At 37.3% G+C, this 23,484-nt stretch overlaps 1 long non-coding RNA gene across 1 annotated transcript; it reads right to left on the bottom strand.

Moving 5' to 3' along the window:
- Positions 1-18,199: 18,199 nt before the first annotated feature.
- LOC147550462 (uncharacterized) lies at positions 18,200-23,252 on the bottom strand. The gene is made up of 4 exons (XR_015238225.1): positions 22,759-23,252; positions 20,557-20,658; positions 18,745-20,093; positions 18,200-18,454 (listed from the first exon to the last, which is right to left on the bottom strand). It is a non-coding gene; the product is annotated as an uncharacterized LOC147550462 (long non-coding RNA).
- Positions 23,253-23,484: the final 232 nt, after the last annotated feature.

The raw sequence follows: 23,484 nt of genomic DNA, 5'->3' as shown, positions 1-23,484 counted from the left end.
ACAATAAGGTTTTATCAGAAGAAGAAATTAATGAATATAATTGCCAAACGAATTTTTTTTGTTAAGTATTATTAATTTTATATCATAAAATAAAGAATTATTAATTTTATATCATAAAATAAAGAGAAGTTAAATAAGGATTAATCCAATAAACAAATTTTAGTTTTATTATCATTGATGTAGGTGTATAAGGGTTGATTTTGTTTTGGTGAATAAAAACATTGATTTGAAAAGTAAAAAAAAATAAAATTTAGAATTTGGAGGCAAGGGGGACTCGAAATAGTTGAGAGAGGGTAGATCTTCAATCGAACAACCTACCATTGGGCCAAGCCACTTTGTCATGGAACTTGAGAAGTCAGGAAAGTTTATACGGTAGTATTGGTGTAATTCTCTTTCACCTACTTAACCATTTAGGTTCTACATAGGGGTGAGGGGAGGCTATAGCCTACCCTCACCCCTATATGGATCCGCCACTGGATCCTGGGGATACTAGTGTTAGACGCTTCACATTGTTCGATACCTGTTATCCAGTTCAGATCTCTTCATATGCTACTTATAGGTAAATGCATAAGCCAAATAAGATATTTGATGTTCTTGCGGGTACTACGTACGTCAAGTGGATTCATTTAATCCAATGACGAGTAAGCATAAAGTAATTAGAATTTTGATGTAGAAGTCACATCTTTGCTTTTGTACTAATGCTTAAACTTCATACAGTTATTCGAATTTCTCTCATGATTTATTCGATCAATGCAGGTACTTTATGATGATGGAGACGTTGAGGTTCCAAAGCTAACGACTCAGAAGTGGGAGATTGTGACTCCAGAGGTAAAGAATCATTCAAGTGTTCTTTTTGTGCCTGAAATGCTTTGGTCTAATATATACCTATTCAATTTTTCGAACAGGACGAGAATAGTGAACTGCCAATTGTCGATCCCTCTGATCCACCTTTTGAATCTCTTTCCACATATGTATATTTTAACGTAAAATGGATTGACATATGACAAAGAAGCCATAAGATGTGAGTGCCATAAGGTGTAATTAGTTGGATCCAATTAACAGTAATGGTGGATCCCATAGAAACAAATGACAGAGAAGACATTTCTCAACAATTCCTAAGAACTACCAATGCTACTGATACCATATAAGATGTGTATTTTGAGTTTTCTTCTCTATAAGAGACTCAATAAAATTCCTTTAATTTATAGATGATTACACTAATTACACAAGGAAGGAATACAAAGATCAATGGACTATCCAAGGAAATTGAGCTACTATGGAAACAATATTCTGACATATATTATATTATTTGGTATGATATCAATCAAATATCTACCATACTCAATTAGTTGCTTGAATGGTGTCAATGATATCTTGGGTTGATCTAATAGTAACTACACATGATCATAAAAGAATAAAAGAATTTGAATCATAATGAAGCAGAACCCCAATATGTGCGAGGCTGCCTACGTACCAAGATTAGAACAATCCTCTAATTCATGGATCAAGCCTTTACGTAGTTCTGTTTACAATTCTTTCTATTTCATTCATGTGTTGATGTTGTTGTTGTGCTGTTTAGATGATGCGGATGTTGTTGTTGTTGTTTTTGTTGTTTCATATTATTATTGAAGGACTCTATCGGACTGAAATCAATCATAGAATTAACCGAAGCGTCGAGATCATATTGTTGTTGTTGTTGTTGTTGTTGTTGTTGTTGCTCTTGGTGTTCCATTTCATTATCAAAGGACTCTATCGAATTGAAATCAATCATAGAATTAACCCAAGAGTGGAATTCAGGGTAGCTTCCTTCAACTTGTGCAGCAAATGTTGTGTCTGCGGGTAGTAAGGATTGGCTGTTTGTCATTTGCATTGACTGCTGCTCTTGCTGTTTCTCTTGTTGTTGCTGCATCTCTTGTTGTTCTTGTTGTGATTCTTCAACTGGTGGTGCAGCAAATGTTGTAGACGATACCAGTGGTTCTGTTCTTCTTTCACTCCCGTTTACCTTCCTTCTTATTCTACAGAGTACATATCCTTGCTGCACCATTAACATAAAGATTTTTAATGTTAGAATATTTGTTTTCTTGTTTCCCAAAAGATACAAAATTTAATCAAAAACTCTATTCATCCCTCCATTTTGATCCCTCTCCCAGCCCTCCGCCGATGTGGCAACCTATCACTGGAGTATGTTTTCTCACTGTTCTCTCTCCAATTGCTCCACACTCAAGTGATATGTCGCCACATCGCCGGAGGGCTGGAGGAGGGACCAAAGTGGAGGGATGAATAGAACTTCTCAAATTTAATTTTACTAGAAAGGAAAATAAGAAGATACGTAAAAAAAAAAAAAAAAAAAGTACCTCATTCGGGAATGTCTCTGGTAAAGAATATTCGTGCATAATCCAATTATCCATCGTTTTCCTCCTCTTAGGAGAAGACTCAGATGACTTCCTGTTTAGCTCAAAAGAGAAGCTCTTCTTCATCCCAATTGTCATATTTTTATAGTCAAGGATCGGTTTACCACTACATTCTCCTTTCCAAGTACCTGTTCCATTAACGGTTCTTGATATTCTCTTCGTCTTCTCTGACTTTGTTTTAAGTTTGGTGAAAAAATATCGAACCTCACAACAATGTTCGTCATCACGATTTCCTCGATCTTCATTACTAATGTCATAATTGTAGTAGGGATAATGTCTCATCTCATCAAATAAGGTGCAAGGTTCATTAGCATATAAGTCTCTTTCAAAAATTACTTCTTCACTAAAAACTGGTAGATCTTGACCAAGTACTTTTGGCGTGAGATAGTTAGTGATAAGTTGTGCCTCGGTCGGTATAAAACGAAATCCCAGTGGTACCTTTAGTTTCTCGTCTGCCATTGTATGTGTTGCTGAACGAAAAGTTGAAACTGAAATTTAGAATGTGTTCCAAGTTTATTATATAGTTAAACTGAAATTCGGTTTAGGAATGCTAACAAGTTTATATTATGAATTAACAGACATTACTATCTCTAAAATGAACCTACAAAGTTCTTAATAATCTAATTATCGAATCTATCATTAATTAGGATGAACCTACAAGGAATATGATCAAAGTAAAAGATATACTACTGTATATATATATATATATATATATATATATATATGTCAATTCATCATAAACCCACCCACACACCCACCCTAAGCAGATTCAAACTGAATGATTAAGAAAGAATTTAGCAAACTATAATTAATGAAAATCAAAGTAAAAGAAGAACATACATACCTTCTTAACTAGCTTTTTTATTTCCTCAGGTAGTAGTAATAGTAGTAGTAGTAATAGTAGTAGAGAGAGTATATATAGGTAGTAGATGGAAACTTCCGTACGAAATTTCAGGTAGCCTTTTTTTGGAAAGTTACTATTGTTCTAAAGCACAGGGGCGGTGGCAAAACTGGTGCTCAATACTAATTCCCTTTAATGTCTACCTATTTTAAGGAAATGAAATTTAAACCCACCAACTAAATCATATTACATAAAAACCCAAGTGTAAAGTGGTTAGTCCTATTTTCTATATGTACATCCATTGTCTTGTAATTGATAGATTGACTAAGACAAAAAAAATCAATTGTTAGTTGCGCAGCAGTTATTTTACTAAAATCAATGAGAAAGGTTCGAATAGAGATTCGAAACAAAGCAGTTATCCTTTCGGTCTGAAGGAGATGTCCTTCCGAAGGAGTGTCCTTCGACCAAGATGGCAATGTGGTCAATTTGTCAGCTAGGATAACGATGACCTAATCCTGAAGATCATCCAGTCCGGTCCAATTAAGGATCCTAATGCTTTGCTAGAAGTCGCTTACGAACGTCGGATCACTTCGGTGATCCGCAACCAACATAGACCGGATCCTAGAACGGGTTACACATAAGAGTGGTGACTTGATCGGAGAGATTTGACTAGTGGGAGCTAGGCTTAAGATGGATTGTATCTAACTAAATAAGCCAAAAGGGTTCGAATAGAGATTCGAAACAAGGATGGAAAGAACCAGACCCGAAAGGGGTGCCCGGAGCAAGGCTCATTGGGCCGTCCATGTGATGGTCGGCCAAGGTAAGTGGGCCGGCCAGGCTAAGCCCATAGTGGGGTGATCTGGCCGGCCACACTTAAGGGAAAACCCTAATTACCCCTAAAAAGGCGTTTTGGGTAATATTTGAGTGAGACTCTTATTTTAGGGTTTCTATATAAGGACCAGTTAGAGAACAGAAAAGGTGTGGAATTTTCTCAAGAGAAAATCATCTCTCTCAGACAGCTTAGAGAGAGGATTTTAGAGAAAAGCTCTCATTCTATCTATCTAGTCAAGAAGAAGGGTTCTTCTCAACCTTTCATTAAGTTTTAGCAAACATTAAGGAAGGAGATCAAGTTAACCTACTCGGTATCTCAAGCAGAAGAGCTACAATTGGAGTTCTTGATCTTCACATGTGATTGGAAAGATTCGAGGGAAAAATAACGAATAAGGTATTCTTTTTCCCGATTCTAGTTCATCTTTAGTTCTTGCTTATGATCTTGGTTATCTAGTGTTAAACATGTGATGTTTGAGATTCCTCTTACAACACTAGTTAGTAGTCTTAGAGACGTACAAAACCTAACAGTGGCATCACGAGCCGGTTTTCAGAAAGTAACTTTGACTAGAGGAATTAGATTCGAATTTGATTGATTAGATAGTTTTGTTTGAATAAAGATTCAAACAAGAATTTGATTAGTTTGAATTAGATGTAATGAAATAGAGTTTCGAAAGAGTTTCAAAGCATAAAAACCTTAGATTTTCGGGTTTTTGAAAAAGATTTTAAAAAATAATGATTTTAGGGTTTTGGTTTTGAATTGGAGTTGCAAAAACCACTGTTTTTTATGGTTTGTACATCAAAAACAACAGCCAAAATAGCAGCTACAAGAAAACAGAAGAAGAAGATGTTGTTTAGAAGTTTCTAAAGCAGTAGGTCGGTCTGGCCGGTCGTGACTTAGTCGCGTCCTATTCTATCGGGACATGAAACCTAGTCCTACACGGACTAGGAGTTCTGACCTTCTCGGACCAGGAATCCTAGTCCGTGCTGGACTAGGACAAATCCTGGGCTTCTCAGACTTAGAGTCCGAGAAGTTGCGACCATGACTAGGTCGCGTCTGAAGGACGCGACCATAAGTCAAGATGCGTCTCAAGCTTGAGACGCGTCCTCGAGCTGCTGTCCAGACACGTCTAGGACACGTCTGGGTGTGTCTAAGGCATCTCAGACTTCACATCCGAGATGGCTAATGACACGGTCTTGGTCAGACGCGTCTAGGACATTAGGACGCGTCCTGCCTAAGGCTAGGACGCTTCTGGACCGAGGGACTCGGCAAGTTTGGAACATGCCATCCCTGGTCCGGGCTATGTCTGACCCATGCCGAGACTGGTCATGGGCTTACTTTAGACTTAGTCAATAGGGCTTTGACCAAGATTTGACTTGGGTCTTTTGAGTTTGACCCGGGCCTTAATGAGCCTTGACCCGAGTGGGAGTTTTCGGTATTTTCTCTGATTTTTCTCCCGATTCCACCAATGTTTTTCCGAAAGTGACCCGGGCCATCCGAAGTCCCAAACAGAGTTTTTCCTAGAGTTCACAGTAATGCATGCATGATAAAAACGTAAAAGTTCCCAAAAGAATTTTGAGTAAAGCCTACCCAGATGAAGACACCTGTTGAGCTCTTGTTCATCGATGGTGGGTCTGCCTCCGATGGGTTTCATATTTTACCTCAAGACAACACGAGTAGACCTATGAAGCGGTCTACATGCCTAAATGGTTATTCTCAACGAGTTAGCAAAAGGGTTTTGGACTTCGAGGCAAAGGATGAATTTAACACAAACGTGTTATTCATCAACCAATAGCCATAGGAGTATGACCAGTAAAGAGTTACTCACCCAGGACGACGGGGTTAAGAGAAGTGCCCTAGTACGCTTAACCTCGAAGAAATGAGGTCTTGGAATCACATTATTCAACAGGGGACGATTTTCATTGAATAATGTGGCAAAAACTGTTTTTTGCTATGATAATAAGTTTTAGGATTTTGCTTTTTCTTATATTGTATTGTATATATGATTGTTAGAAAATAGTTTTCCAACCTTCGTACATTCCTTGAGAAGGAATTAAAAGATAGTTATTTTCATGATTGGAAAGGAATTCGAGAAAATTTTTCGAATTCAAAACAAAGAAAACGCCCCGAGAATATCCCATTCTTAATGTTCACTGCTACTTCAACGACTGAGGATAAAAGTAGGATGTGATTATCTGAAAAGTCTTTTGTGAACATCCATAAAATTTTTCTCTTTCATAGAGATTAATAATTTGGATGCATACACGACCATTCGACGAATAACCGAAGAGTTCTAGTGGAGGTTGTTAATGGAGAGGTCGGTATCTCTAAGAAAGTCGTCTCGAAAAAAACATTAAGAAACAATGAATCGAAGAAGCAGGTTCTTGAGATTCAGAAACCAAAGGAATATAAGAAGAGTTCTTATGATTCAAAATGTGAAAGGGTTAGTGTAAATGTTTCTAAAGCAATGGCTAGGCCATTAAAGGAAACTATCCTAAGTACCTGGAAGACAAAAGAAACAGAATTGCGAATTTTGGTTCTTGTATCTTCGTTAACAAAGTTAATCAAGCAAGTATCGTGGACTCCCTTCATCAGGTGTTTAAGACCAGATGTGTAGCTCAGTGGGAGCTGAAGGGAATTACATACTTGATTGAAAGGAGAAAAAACCTAAGAGGGAGCAAAAGCAATTGTTGCCAAGGATGCTGAAATGGATCAAAGTCTTCTTTTAGACACTGATCTAGCTTAGAACTTAATAAGAGTTATTATGTTCTTCTAGCAACATCAAATGTTTTAAAACAGTGCTAAATTAACAAAGTCGGTTTTAGGAAAACTAAAACGTTAACAATGATACTATGAGCTATAATCAAAGGATTCAAACCGGTCAACTTTGGTTTTGTCATTGCGTCAAATTGACATAAGACACATGAAGAAGATCCAATTGTATGGACTTCTAAGTCAGAATGATTTAGAATCGTAAGACACATATGAATATTGTTCAAAAGGACAATTTGACAAAGTCACTTTTTCGAAAGGGAGATATGACTAGTAAACTAATAGTCATCATACATACATTCGTATGTAGAACTATTGATTCACTAACTAGAGTTAACCTGAATCCACTTGACAAAAATATATAAGTCATTCGATTGGATCGATATGGTAAATATTTGAATCAAGAATTTGATGACCATCAAAGAAGTTGAGAAATAGTTTCTCACCTTGCTCCAACAAACACATCATATGGGTGATGATTCCAGTGGGAGTAATCGAACATGTTAGACATGAGTCGATCAAGATGGGTATATGCTAATCTTCCGAACACTTTCAGGGATATATTCTCAAACACGGTCATGATTCCTACATAACCACATTTTGTCTATAACTGAAAAGACACCAAGAGTATGGGTTTGGAATGGTTCCAAAGTGGTCTTTTCTCAAGGTTTAAAGATATGAAACTGACGTAAATGGTTTCCGAGAACCAAGTATGCATATCAAACAAAATACTTCTTTATTAGGTAAAGAAATACTTGGGATTCTTCTACAATCAGAGAACAAGGTAGTTGTTGCTCGTGATAGTGTCTTCCTTGAAATAAGAGTTATTTCCAAGAAAGACAAGTGGGAGAAATATAGGATATCGAAGAAATTCGATATGAGCAACAAACTAACAGTGATATACGAATGTCAGAAATTGTGGTTCCTATCTATTAAGACCTAATAGACATGGAAAGAGAGATAGAGATGGAAGATCTCGAAGATCCTCCCGCACAAGGCGAATTAGATTCGCAGGAGAACCCTCAAGGAGTTGAGAGCGTCTCAAAGTTGTTCAAACCCCTTATAGACCTCGAAGGCTCATAGATCTGTCTCAGAGGATTGAAATCCTACTGGAGAAGAAAATGACCTACCTACATAAAACTATGACGGAATCACTCTGAAATATGGCTTGGAGCCATAAGATTAGAATGGGATCCATGTCTGAAATCAAGTTTGGAACTTGGTCTATTTTCTTAAAGGAATAGTTCATGTTAAGTACAAATAGATTTTCAAAGTGAAAAATAGACAAGGATGGAAACATTGGTGTTTCCCAAAGCAAGACTAGAAAGAAGGTCACAGAGTTCGTGGTATAGACCATCTCTCATGTCACGATGCTTAAGACCATAATGATCAATCACTAGCAAAAGAATGTGTACATGATGTGAGGGTAAGAATTCGCGGGTCAAGAAGTCAACTGGACCAGGCCGTTGACCAGAAGTCGAACCTCCATCTGTTAATGATTTTGCGGCACCGACGACGTCTTCGGGCTTAACCTATTGACAAGAGACAATAACACATGCGATCGTAAGATCCCTGGGACACTGGGATGGTGCCGGCCTAAGGGGGCTCCGACGGTAAAGTCCGTAAGCTTGCAAGAGAAGTAATAGGTAAGCGAGTGATATCTTTTGAATGTTACCGTCTGTTGGATAATGGTCAGAGCTTAGACACGGCTCGTAGAGTGGTCGGAGCTCGCTCTCTACGAGTTGACTGACTTGTTTGGAGAGAGATTATGAGGTCTGGCTCGTGTATGAAACAGTCCTGAAGAGGTTTGCTTGTTCAGGGGTATGTACCGTAAATAAGTGAGTCTTTAGGGTCCTGACCTTGTATGTGGACAATCACGTGGGTGATATGGAAACCTTTAAGGGTCTGACCTCTAGGAGAGATAAAGTGAGCCAACCCTTATAGATAAACATGTGGGTTATGTAGGAATGTCCTGATCTCTTAAGGTAAGCAACCCCTTAAAGTAGACGAACCCTTGATAAAGTAGGCAGACCCTTGGTAAAGTGGTTGTAGGAAAGAGAAAATAGGCAGACCCTTGATAAATTCCTGTACTTGTACTTTCTCGAGAAATTGAACATTTATCTTCTCAAAGATCTTTTACTTGACAAGGTCATGTACCTTGATGAATGCTTAATAAGATCTTGTATCCGAATGTAAGACTGAATGAGAGGATGAAAGCAGAACTATATGATGAAGCGAGACACTATCAAAGTGCAAGACTCTATGAGAGAGAAAGTAAGTTGTATTTGGTATCTTTGGTCATAATCGAATGATAGCGTTAATCTAGTACTCGATGTGTTTGCCCCGAATCAGATGATCTGTATCATTCTTGGTTCCGTCATTTTATAGTGTCTAGGGCCGACTGCTACCCAGTGATGAGCTGTCGTACTTAATGGTGGTAATGAAGGATATGGTGCCTAAAGTCTGAAGGAATGGTATCCTTCCGAAGGAGTGTCCTTCGACCAAGGATGCAATGCGTGCAATTTGGCTATTAGGATCTTAATGACCTTATTCGGAAGATCATTAGTCCGGTCCAATTAGGGGTCGTAATGCTTAGCTAGAAGCCAACAACGATCGTCGAATCAAGAGTTGATTCGCGGCTAACATAGACCGGATCCTACAAGGGTTACACAACAGAATAATGATTTGAACGGAGAGAATTGACTAGATGGATGAAGGCAAATAAGTGGATTGGATCCGTTGTTGGTAAGTCCTGAAAGATTCGGAGAAGTCCGAAAGAGATAAACATGTCCGGGCCCAAAAGGGAGGCCCGGAATGGCTTTAGGGAAGCCGGCCATGTGATGGCCGGCCAAGGCAATAGGGCCGGCCATATGATGGCCGGATAGGCCCTAAGTGGGCCGGCCAAGGAAGCCCATAAAGGGATATGTTGGCCGGCCACACTTAAGTGACCCAATGGAGGGTATTTTGGGTGTTGCCTAATAATTAGGTTTATGGAATCCTAGTTTGAGTCTAATACCTCTTCTAGGGATTTCTATATATACCTAATTATACAACCTAAAGAGAGAGATTGAATTCTCAACAACTGAGAAGGTTAACTGAAAGAGTTTCAGAATATACATCTCAGAGAGAGAGAAAGAAAAGGAGTTTTCTCAAGTATCTAGTCAAGAAGAAGGAGTTCTTCATCTCAACCTTCAAGAAGGTCCTAGCTGACTGAAAGGAGGGAGTTCAAGTCATTATTCGGTGTCTCAAGTAGAGGAGCTACACTTGGAGCTCTTATCTTCCGAATACTAATCGGAATTTAGTTCGTGGGAAAGCGATTAAGAGGTAATCATCTTTCCAATCTAGTTCATTGGTATGTTCATGTATAGATCCTGGAATTAGTGTTAAACATATGATGTTTGAGATTCCGCTACCAACACTAATAGACAATTAAGTGTATGAGATACACTAGGTTATTCCCCTACAGGTAACGCATGGGTTGTCACCATAAATATGGATATTGTAACCCCTTAACGGGTATATCCGGGATATTGTCACCTTGAATGACCGTAACGTTCCCCCAACTAATATACGGAGGGAGGTCTGCTGGTGACGACGGACCTCTTTATCCAGGGATGGATGCGCTTCCGTATTTTAAACGTTGCTTCGGGGTGCCTCGAAGATAAATGGGTCAGACCCATTAGCCATTAATTCATGAGAAAATGATTGTTTGAGTCAAAATATTTTACATAATAGGCAAAAAAGCAAGTTACTTTTCGAAATTACTAAAAGTGTCAAGTTTTGTATATGTATTTGTCATTCACGTGCGAAATAATATCACTAATTATCAAGGAGGTCATTTTAAAAAAAATATAATTCCTAAAATATCCTTCGCACCAAATCTCGATCTCTGTCGCAAGAACTCGGGAACAGTTAGGAGTTTTCTAAGGTTCGTTTTTTTTCTTCGTTCTTCTTCGATTCTGATTGAGAAGTTAGCTGGAAATCTGGTGAGGGTAGCTGGAAACTTAGAAGAGAGAAGATGCAAATCCTCGTGAAAACCCTAACTTGGAAAACCATAACCCTAGAGGTCGAATCAAGGGACACCCATCTATAAAATTTGTTTTTCATTTCTCAGGAATCCCTGTAGATCAGCAGTGATTGATCTTCGCTAGCAAACAGCTCGCTGATTACAACATTCAGAAAGGTTTGAACTATTTTCATCTTATGTTTTGAATCTTGTTTAGATTGTTTAACAATGAATATTGAAAACTTTGATGTTGAACACTTTATCTTGTTTTAAGGCTAAGGGGAGGAATTATCATACCATCTTTGATAACTTTAGCTAGAAAGTACAACCAAGACAAAATGATTTTCCGCAAGTAAGTTAATAGGTTTTCTGTTCTGCCATTTCTTTTGTTGTTCTTGATGCTTCTTATTAACCTTTTTGCTTACATTCTAATTTTTTCTTCACCCACTACGAATTGTGGACAATTATGATAACTAGTTTGGGCAAACTTAGAAATCATATACAAACTTACAACAGGTTTTTTTTTCTGTTAAAGACACTTACAACAGGTTTCATTTAAGAGAATTGGAAGATTTGGGCTCAAATTTAATTGATGCAATTTGGTATAAAGGCTATCTATTTTTAGTTATTGAGTAAGTTGTTATACAATTATGGTTCCTTCCCTGGTAGTGGAGTGACATTGCGGCGATTCCGTGCTGATTGATTTAATTAGTTGGGTCAAGTTCATGAGCAACAAATTGTTGTTGTTGTTTCTGGATGGATTTTCAAGTTGATGTGTTTTAGAGATAGACTTCAGCTTCATAAAAGAATGTGGATCTGGTTGGATCTCTCAAGAAATTCTGCCAAGAGATATGGATTTTCAATTATGGTTTCTATGTTTGTCTTGATCACAACGACTTGCCTGCTCTTTGGAAGGAACCTTCTCTTGACATCTTGAGGATATTTTTGAGTAAGGTATTGCTTTCTTGTTGACAGTGATCCTTTCTTTCCAAATTAGTTTATGAGTTGGCATGAAATGTGTGATCATTTTTCTTATTATTCTTTTCTATCTTAGGATGATGTAGAAGATGATGGAGATGGGCAAAGGGGCTCTATTTTTGGTTCACCACCAGTACGTTCAGTTAACCCACTTGTTAATGGCGTACAATTTGTTTGTCAAATATCCATACACTCCTCTTACCTTGGAAATTCATATTTTGTTGTGGTTTCTTTTGAGAGGGTAGCAGAAGTTCCCTTTTGTGGGAAATCTTCTTATCACTTCCCAAGCTAGAGATTTAGATGATGTATTCAACAGTAGTGACAATAAGATTATTTAATGAAAAATGAAATCAATTTCAAATTCAAGATTTCTTCGACACACTCTAAGTTTATATTCTCGATTTGCAAATCGAGTTTGCAGCATATGCAACTCAAAATTATATTCTCAAAGCTTGTAAATCATGTTTGCAATATATATTTTGCAAACATAGTTCGTAGTTTACATTATGCAAACACATGTTTGCAGAATAGATTGTTGCAAACACATGTTTGCAGAATAGATTGTTGCAAACAAGTTTGCAGAACAGATTTTTGCAAACACGTTTGCAGAACAGATTTTTGCAAACACGTTTGCAGAACAGATTTTTGCAAATACGTTTGCAGAACAGATTGTTGCAAACGCGTTTGCACAACAGACTTTTGCAAACGCGTTTGCATAACAGATTGTTGCAAACGCGTTTGCACAACAGACTTTTGCAAACGCGTTTGCATAACAGATTGTTGCAAACACGTTTGCAGAAAAACGTCGTTTTTTTCTGAGTTTTTTTTTTTGAAAAAAAATATTGAAAGGGGATCTTGTTAGAAAGCTAATGAAAAATCATTTCTAAATATATAATTTTTATAGAAATCCGACATCTCAAACAAAAGTTATATCGATTTAAAATTTAAAGAAAAATAAAAGAATTTAGTTACACAAAATGACAATAAGGGGTATTTTAGTATTTGCACACTTTTTGACTTGAATAATAATTTTCAAATATTTTGTGATTTTCTACTCATTTTCAATATTATTTTGACCTTTCTAGAAATTACCTCTTAATTCATGGGCTTGGTCACTATGTAGGCACATTAATCGTGGATTTCTGGGGGAGCTCCTGGTGACGTATTTTGGCCCATACACATGACACATTCTGGAGGAAGTTAACACTTCCGAAAGTTGGTGAAAATCGCAAGCTTCAGAAATCCATCTATGGAATTGAAGCGGGCAAGTAGGAGTTGGAATCTTCGATTCTGCAAAGTAATCAAGAGTTAGTTTCTTTGAGAATGAAGAGAAATCTTGAATTTCAAAAAGTTCAAGAAGACTCGTGAAAGTGACCCAGTTTTTTTGGTCCGGTATGTAGACGACATACTAGAGATTGAGAATAACATTCTGATGTTGAAAACAGTTTCGAACTGACTCAATAAAAGAACCACACACAAAGGTGAAATGCTTTTTGGCATCAAAGATCTACAGGGATATACCGAGATGATGATAAGACTCGTTCAAGAAAGGTTCTTGAAAAGTCTAATACAAAAGACTCAAACAGAGTATTTCTACCCAAGTCTCATGGCACATAGCTTAGCAAGATTCAGCATCTGAAGGATTCTGATGAGCAAGTACGCATGAGAAAATATGGTTATGTTGAAGGCATAAGATCGGTCATGTTGGACATGATTAGCATTCACTTTGACGGCCTAAATACTTAGAGTATCTATGGTCGTCACCAATCAAATCCAGATGAGCTAATCTGGATCGCACAAAGTACTTGAGAAGAACTTGTGATAAATTCTCGGTAGGAAAATAAAACGGTTGAAGAGTTATATGTTGTAAACTTCCAGAATAAGATGACGCTCTTGACATGGAAAAATAGTAAGCTGGAAACGTTTCAGGCAAAGACTGCTGCAAATTTTACAAATAAAAGAAAGTAGTTAGAGCTTGGGAAGCTTTACTTTAGTATTGAAATTCTAAAGATTATCATCGGGATGATAACTTGCAAAATCCACATAGATTAGATGACCTGTAAATTGAGGGTGTAAGGAGTTACACGGGAAGGCTCAATTTTACGAACTCCTAAAATAAGATAGTTATTTCGTCGTTAAATCATGGTTTAGTATTTAATCGGCAGTCCAAAATAATGAAGCATTTCAAGTAGGGTTATCAGATACTTGATCTGGTAAATGAACCCCTACTAAGTGAACTTAGAATAGATTCATTATGAAGTCCCTAGTCCAGGTCATTGGATGGACAACAATGACTTCTGAATACTAGCATGTGAGATTGACTGATAGCGCATTTTCATGGGCTATAGGAATATGGTATTCACGTCAATTACATGAGTGCATGATACGAGCGGAAGTCAAAATCAGAATGGCATCCAGAACCAATTGTGTAGAAGATACGAGCGAAAATCGTAGGTAATGTACAGATGGAACCTACAACGGGTTACACAAAGAGTGTCAACTTGATCGGAAAATAGTGTTTAGCTAGAAACCAACTACGATCGTCGAATCACGAAGTAATTCACGGCTAGCTTCATCTGGATCCTACAACGGGTTACACAAAGAGTGTCAACTTGATCGGAAAATATGACTAGAGACATAAGGCATATATACATGGGTGAGACCCATAAGATATGTCCAAAAGGCCTAAAAGAAGTTTAGACAAAGATAGTACAAAAGGCCCGAATGGAGGGATTTTGGGTCGGCACACCAAAGGTATGTTTTTTGCCCAAAAGAGGGATCGTCCATGCTTGGTCGGGTGCCCTTAAGGGGCCAGCCAAATCTTCCACAGAAGGGCTTGCATGGGGCGGCCACACTAAGAGAACTAGAAAATAGAAACTAGTTTCTATTTTCAAGGGTTTCCTTAATCTTATTCAAAAGGGCTTTTATGGAAATTGGTTAGGGTTCATTCTAACCTAGGGTTCTATATAATGTCTTTTGGGACTTGAATAAGGTGTGGAGAATTCTCAAAAGAGCTCTCTTATTCTACAACATCAAGTAGAGTAAGAAAAAGAGAATTATCTCAACTATCTATCTAGTCAAAGAAGAAGGTGTTCTTCATCTAACCACCATTGGTGTTGTAGCTATCAAGAAGGAGGGAGATCAAGGTGATTGTTCGGTGTCCCAAGTAGAGGAGCTACAATTGGAGCTCCTGGTCTTCTCAAAAGCGATTGGAAAGGTTCGAGGAAAAACTAGCGATTAAGGTAATCATTAAACTAGTTTACTTAGTTATCATTATTAGCTTATGCACGAGATCCTGGAAATTACTAGTGTTAGACATTAGATGCTTGAGATTCCTCTTGGAACACTAGAAGACACGATAACCCAATAAAACTTTGATGGGGCTTTGGATGAAGAATGTGTTAGTTGTGGGGCAATCATTTGAAATTCAGATGGAGAAGCACTATGGGCTGACACGACATAGGTAGAAAGAAAAACTATATTTATTCATGAACTACGAGGAGTTGAGATGGGAATGAGAACAGCGATCGATAAACATTTATTGGATATCGATGCTAGTCTAGATTCTATGAATATCAAAATCTTGTAATCAAGCCTATCGCTACCATGGATGACACGGTGACTTTGGAGGTGAAGCAGCTTAAGGAGCGATTTCAGTCTATACGAGTAACTGATATTTCTTTTATTTTGGAAATTTCAGGTAAGATCGAATAACTGACGTTTCTTTTATTTCGGAAACTTTTTGTTTTTCTAAAGCACAGACTCCCGAACTGTTATGTCCACGGTTAGATTCAATAAAACTAAAAGGAAATTTTAAATCTGTCACTACTCGCGCAAACTATGAAATCAACCGTTATTATTCAGTCTCCCATTATCACGGACTGTTTAAGCCTGTCTTTTTAGTTCCTCAAACAAACGACCGACTTTAGTGCTGATGTCCTTGTCCCAATAGAACATTCCTCGATGATATCTGTTGGAATCAGTACCTAGCTAAAAAACAGCTGGACCGGTTTTTCCTTAATTTGAGGTACCTATATTCATCAGTATCTCGAGCAAGACGTCTCATTGTATTCGTCTCGTCGAGCTCTTGAATTTAGACCTAAATTTTGTCCAAATCCGATTCCGTATGAATGAGTTATTACCAAGTTAGTTTGGTATGAACCGGGATTTTGAGTTCAGTACCACATTTATGATGTTGGAGAAGTTTTATTTCCTTATATAGACTCTTCCATATATGTATGGTATGTTATTTGAAATGGAAAGGTGCTTCGCGTGGTTTGCACCACGCAAACCACGCATGCGTGACGTGGGCGTTTAGGGCTCTTTAGAGACACCCGCACGCACTTTGCACTTCGCACGTACGCATCGTCGCGAGGAGCAATCGGAGCCTTGGATTTTACGGTCATAGATTTGATCTAACGGTCAGGATGTTTGGCGCTCTTAAGATAGATCCGTTGATGATCTAACAGTGGGCATTCAATGCGCGAGATCTTGATAGATCTGTTAAGTTGTGACGGTCAACATGGCACCCGAAAACCAACAGTCAAATATGACTGTTGGGAAGCATCTTTTCGTCTATAGGCACCCATACGAAGTGGTGTCAATACCCCTATAAACACCATGAAAATTCAGCAAATAAAATATCAATTTTATTAGCATTTTCGGAGCATTCATTTTCAAGCATTAGAATTTAAGGATCATTGTTTCAGACGTTCGTATTGCTTACAAAGTTCGACAGACTATCATAATTAAGAGGTACCATCTTTATTTTGATAGGTAATCCGTTTTATCGTGGGAGACATACACCATTACTGTTGGTACATATATACAGGGTGTAAATTGTCTTAAGGACAGAGGTATCCTCAACTCAGATCTTTGTTATATTTAATTTCCAATTAATAATCACTGTTTTCATCGTTTTCAATTAGTTTAGAAAAGATAACTTTCTCTAATTTATCAGATAGAAAGACAAATAAAGTGTACTCTGTATTGTTTGAAACAGAAAGTTTAAGGATTTGTTATATTAAAAGAGAACCAGGGAAACAACATTATCAACTGTTACTATTCAATCACCAACCAAAAACTAAAGAACCCAGTCTTTTAGACCCGTCATGGTCCGGCCTACACCGCGATACTAAAGCCCTAAATGTACCGCAAGACCCTACAATTGAGGACGAGGTGGTGTGGGCTCCTAGCACCTACAATACATTTCCCTTAAAGGAAACCTATGAAGCAATCATAGCCTGAGGACCTCGGTTGATCAAGGCATGTCTAACATGTTGGCTCAACTAAATCAGTTGATGCTTGCGTTAATATGTTGGCTCAATTAAATCTTCGACCTGCAAAAGGGTGCTCAGAAGGAACAAGACATAATTTAATAGGCTTTTTAATACCATCATTTAAACGAGTTACCATTGAATGCGATGAAATGGGAGCAAGTTGTAATTAATGGTCTTGGTACATGTTGGTTAACTTCATCAGGAACTGAGGAAGGGATTTGTTGGATGAGTGGAGTTTGATGTGATTGAGAGGTTAATGATTTGGTTTCAAGAATGCTTGTTGGGGTGAGGGTGGATTACATGAGGTAATATTAATGGGGTTGATTTTGTGGGGTTGAATAGGGTTAACAGACGAGGTTGTGTGAAGTGGATGTAGCATTTGAAATAGACATAGATTGTGAGGTTGGTGAAATTACGGCTGTGAGTCTTTCTATTTATGTGGTTCTTATGGAATCTCAATTGATTTGGATTCTGACTCTAGAATTGAAGGACCACATTAAAATAGAAATAGGTTTGAAATTTTCTTCAGAGGCTTTTTATCTCTCGCTATATTAAGCAGAAGATAGAAATAAAGAAAAGTTCTCAACCATTTATTTAGTCTAAAGGAGTTATTCATCTTCACTACCGAATAAGGTTCTAGATGACTTGAAAGACATAAGAATGAATTGATTGTTCAGATGTCTCAAGTAGAAGAGCTGTATAAGTGGAGCTCTTGATCTACGAGAAAAGTAATCGGTTCAGTCTGAGAGGAAGCGATATAAGGTATAGTTCTATCCTAACAAGTTCATCTTCAGCTTTTGCATGAGATCGCGGACAACCTAATGTTAGACGTAGATATCCGCTTAGAACATTAAGATATATCATAACCCAACATTCACCCCAAAAAGAAGCGGTCAGTTCACATGAAAACGCAAAAGACGAACTGCTTCAAGAAGATGGCGATGTTTGCGATTAACTACACCGTTCTATTATGGTGTGCAAACACAACTGCCATTATCGAAATGAAAAGTCTCGCTAGGAGAAGCCCAGGAGAAAGAAGTAGAGACTGTTTTAATCTGTTTATTATAATATTTACTAGTTAGATTAAAAGAAAAACTAGACTTAGATTGCGTAAGGTAAGGCCAGGTGAAACGAATTTGGTACAATCATTCAAAGTATCAAAAGTAATAAAGTCAAAACAAGTAGATAAATGTCTCAAACGTCCTAAACTAGTATGCTCAAGCGACGATGCCAAATGCCGAGGGATTTATTAACAGAAAGGGAAAATGAAGATTGTCGAAGCACGCAAATTCCAGCTACCTCGTCAGGCTGACCAATCAACCTAGTTGTTGGAGTGTCCTGAAAAAACACATTTAGTAGAAGAGGAAGTCGTAAGGCAGTGCAAAGATTTATATACTTTACACAGAAATCAAACTAAACATAAAAGTAGGGAAAGTGGAAAACATTCTCAATATAAAGGGAGTAAATGAAAAACTTTCTTAATATGTTTGAAAAGGAAAATATTATCTTTTGAGATCCGAGCGTGATAATTAAGACATGGCACAGACTCATAAGAGGTGAAAGAAGTCAAGAACAGGCAGACGTGATTTGAAGTGCGGTAAAAAAAAACATGATAAATAACATCGTACCTCTAAAAGGGTGGTGTTAGAAGATTTAGCGTCTAAAGAGCGAATAAGAAAGAGAATCCTGTTATACTTTTCCAAAGAGTGATTCGGCCGACGGGAAAGTCTGAAGCAGTGAAAGAAGAGATAGTCATGCAGGCCTTGGTTGGTGGGTTTCTGACGAGCAGACCTGCTATGAAGCAGAAAGCAACGAGCCTTAGTGTGACCCGATATCTTGCTATTTCACAACTTGCAGAAAGAAACGAGCCTTAGAATGAGGGGAACCATAGACGTGCCAAAACAGCTGATCCTTGAAGGCGAGAAGTAGTAAAAGTTAGATGTTATTCGTGCTTAGTCACGTTATTAATGCGAGAAATAAAAAGAAACGGGTCTCTAAGAATGATTTGACTGCGTATCGAAGCATAGCGATCTTGCAGAAACCCTAGACAAACTCCATAGCCTGAACCTGGTTGTAGTACTTGGCGGCCTTACCAGCACCACAACTGCCCTATTGGGGATTAATCATGGCATCCAACTCATTCCAAATGCTCTTCAGCTTTGTGAAATAAATAGACACTTTAACCACTCTTATCAAGATGGGCAATAAATAGACTCATGAAGCTGGTAAATTTTTGGAAAATTGGACTGAGCAAATCGTTCACCCAAGTTATGCTAGATAGCGTGAGCAGACCTTAGAGGTCGTGTTAATGGGAGGTAATCGAAGGGTGAATGGCGTCAGCGATGAACAGACCGGCGAGGGTCCATTCGGTTGATGGAGGCGACAGTCAGACCAGAAAGGTCTTAACCGACAAGAGGACAAACACCAAAAAGTATTTCTTTTCATATGGTTTATAATGAACACTTATTCATTTTATTGACTACCTTTCTAGACAATAAGAGATTTTTTGTGCTAAATATAAGATAATTACACCTACGTACTCCAAAATATTTCTTCTATGTAAAAGCGTAAAACAATTCCTAACTAAGAGATCTTAAAGATTAACTACTAAACTACTTGATCAATAGGCTTTTCAACAACTCCAGTAAAGGGAAACCGTACCCAATAATTGGAGCACTAATTACCTTGTAGGAGTGATCTAATCTTCGACACCCCTTTCCATTTATCCCCTAGAATTTTGTGTTCCGTTTGCTATCCTTTTTTTCTATCAGTCCTTTTGCTATCTTTCGAGAATTCCGAAATGCGTGAAAATTTTGCGAACCTGTATTAGGAACTTGAAGACTACCAAGTTCTGCTCTCCTAGCTCTTTCGTTATTTGACATGCTCCCTCTATTTCTCTTGTTAAAGCTCTTTCGTTCTTGGGCACTTCTCTCCTTGGATGCTCGAAGGATATCTCACCTTGTTCAAAATCAATATTCTGCAAAAATTTCACAAATCAGAAAGGTAACATTATAATGTTTTTTGATAAACAAGGATGAACGTCATACGGTCATTTAGAACACCTAAGTAGTCAAAATATATTCAAAACTAGTTTTGTGGAGACAATCAAAGACCAAACAGATTTTTATGTAATCTATTTGGTTTTTAAGCTTCACGAATTCTCGGCCGCTGGGTTTGCATGCATACATTTGCTGCGCTCAGTCTGAAGAAAGCTCACTACAACTTAGGTATTCGACAAGCTACTCGTCGATAGGAAAATATTAAGTGACCTTAAAAGCTAAACCCCAGCTCTAACCAGTTATAAATCGGAATGCATTATAAAAAGAACTCTTTTGGCAGATTTAAAATCTACTAGGCTACTAATGGCATCAGGAAAATACAAATTGCAACCCATGATTATATATATCATAGTTGAACATCATCAAGTAACTGGCAATCACCTGCGTTTACATCAAGATTCGTGAAATTAACGAAGAAAAGGAGCTTCTACCGATACAAGCATTGCCTTCTACATCCACAAAGTCCAACCCTCAAAGTGAACACTGAGGTATGTGACGAGTTAAATTACAATTGTTGTTAGTAACAAATCACATGAAACCAGGGGAAAAAAACGATATAGATAATCAATCTTACACAAGAACACAAGAGATTACGTACTATATTTGTAAAACCCACTCCTCTACGAAAATAGCAAGATGATTTCGCTATGTATGAACAACAAGATTACTGAGATTTTTCAAGTGTTTTTTTTATCAATAATTCACCTTGTGCCTCCTCCTTCCACAACCAAAAGAACATAATGAAATGTATACCATGATAACCGCCCATATGAGACTAGCGCAGTTGAATCTAAGATAGTTTTCTGAGACACACTTCGGGTATAAGATTGGGCCATACTCAAGGCACCTTTTCAACAAGTTAAGATTAGAATACTTTATTTTTGAGAAAGATAATGTGTTGATTGAACAATTATAAGGAGGCACAAAGAAAGTTATGGTGAATTGCTCCAAAAAAGTTTGGGATCAATATATACATGAATATTATCTTACCTTCACTAGAAAAAGAGAAATATGTCAACTTACCTTCACAAAAGTTTCTTGAGTCCTTATGCAAATAGTTGAATGAGTCCTCAAGTAATTCAATTGAAATAACGCTTAAGTTTTGTGAATTAGGTTCTAAAGTGATATAAAATGGATAGGCTTATAAGAAGAGGATTCACTGCCCCCAACAGATGCTCCCTTTGCAAGATGAATTGTGAGACTTCAACTCATCTTTCCTTAAGTGCCCCTTTACTGCTAAGGTTTGGGAAACTATCTACTTAAGCTCCAATCTTCTTAACAATATCATTTCAATCCCTCATCTTCTATTGGAATGGAAACAACGTAAGATTTCAGATTGAAAGTTTTTTATTTATCTATGTATTCCTCCCGCCATAACCTGGTCGATATGGCTCGAATAATAGAGCTTTGAAGACAGATTATAAGAAAGAAGAATCGTTGGAGAGTGTCATTGTTTCAGTTAAAAGTCTCATTTACTACTCTGCTTCTTCCCAAAACTGGTTAAAAAACACTCTTTACAGTCAATTAATTGAAGATTGGGATGTCTTATGTAGGCTTTAAGCCATTTGTAATGATCCTTGTTTTTGTATTCTTGTTTAGAGGGGCTGGTTAGCCATCTCGACGTCCATCCTTGCTTTGAGTTTCTTAACGAATGATACTATTTTGCCTCCTAAAAAAAGTGATATGAAATGGCTAGATTTTTTGAGAATTAGGTTCCATTTTTTCATAGATTATATGTACATCTTAGTTGGGGTATTAATTAACAACAAAAGAAGAACGAAGAAGCACAATCTCATTTTTGTGAAAACATAAACTTGGAAACCGCTAGCTAATTAGGAATATCTTGTTACTATTTCTTGGTTATTACTTATTGGTAGGGGTAAAGAAAGCTTATCGTGCATGTTAGGGTTCGAAGAAGTTTCTTAATAGAGTTTAGGGTGAATGAGAACCCTAAGAGGGAATTTTGAAATGCCCGTTAGGACTTATGATCATAGAGATCAGTTTCCCGTTTAGGTGTATTCTCAATTAATGTGATATCATTTAATCAATGAAAACCTAATTTGTTGTTATCGAAATATCTCCACCACTATGTATCTTTGTTTATGCTTTTTAATTGTTAAACCTGGCTCATTATGTCTTATTTTAATTTTAGGCTTACGCAAGCGAGGGCAGAACTTTATCGGTTATGATAAACAATTCATTCATTCATTCAATAAGAAGACATTCTCTTCTCTTTAGTTCTTTCAATGAAGAAATGTCTACGAAACATATGGTAGCTATTCAAAATTACGGATATAAGGTGAAGCTTCAAATCATCATTCACAAACACTATTTAGTTGGAAGATTGGTACAACAATTATGTCATAGAGAACTTTTAACTAACAAGTTTCTTATTTAGATCTAGGTAAGAGTAACACATTGTGGATAGTGTGGGATTCATATTCAACTGATTTACTACAACCCTAAAAATTTCTACAAAACAAACTACACTGATATGGTATAGAAACCCTTGAAATAAAAATGAAGCAAATTTAAAACATTAAACAACACTAATAAAGAAGACATAGAAGTTAAAATCCTCACCTTGCCCTAGAGTTCCTTTTGTGTTACCCCAATAGTAGTATTCCATGAAAACCTAAAAAAACATAAATCTGCACACAAGAACTAAGAGTCTCTTTGGTTCCAATAAATAATTTATGATCATATCTTCATTAATGCGAACTATATATATTGCTACTAATCAAATTCATTCTCTTATAAAATAATAAGATCTCAACCCAATAAGCAACTAATTTAATGTATTATTTTTTCCCTCTTATTATATTGTAAGGAAATAATTACTCTTCAAACTCCATAGTTCTATTGATGCATGTCAAAGTAGGAGAGAGAGAGAGAGAGAGAGAGAGAGAGAGAGAGAGAGAGGAGATAAGGGTTGGGCAGAAATTAGGTCGGAAAGGGTATGAGAATTCCGGTGAGTGGAGCTGACAGATAGAGCAGTGAGCACACACCAACAGCTGTATACCATTTATACAATTGATTGCTTGTGTGCTCACTCTCTTCTGTCAGCTCTCTATGATAAAAAAAAAATTAACCCTAATAATAAAGAACAATGAAAAACAGAAAAGAAGAATACTTCCCAAAATGGAAATATGAAACATCTCCATATAAAGAAGAAAGAATCAGATCTGAAAATTACAGACAAAACCCATTTAGGGTATACCATCAGAAGATTGATTAAACACACACACACTCATTCTGTCTCTCTCTCTGAACCTACCCCTTTTTGAAAACCAACAAGATAAGAAGTTT

The sequence above is a fragment of the Eschscholzia californica genome, unplaced genomic scaffold (genome assembly GCF_041429995.1).
Source record: "Eschscholzia californica isolate CP2 unplaced genomic scaffold, dmEscCali1.0.p SCAF_3, whole genome shotgun sequence".
Classification (NCBI taxonomy): Eukaryota; Viridiplantae; Streptophyta; class Magnoliopsida; order Ranunculales; family Papaveraceae; genus Eschscholzia; species Eschscholzia californica.
This window is presented reverse-complemented; position numbering and strand designations above follow the sequence as displayed.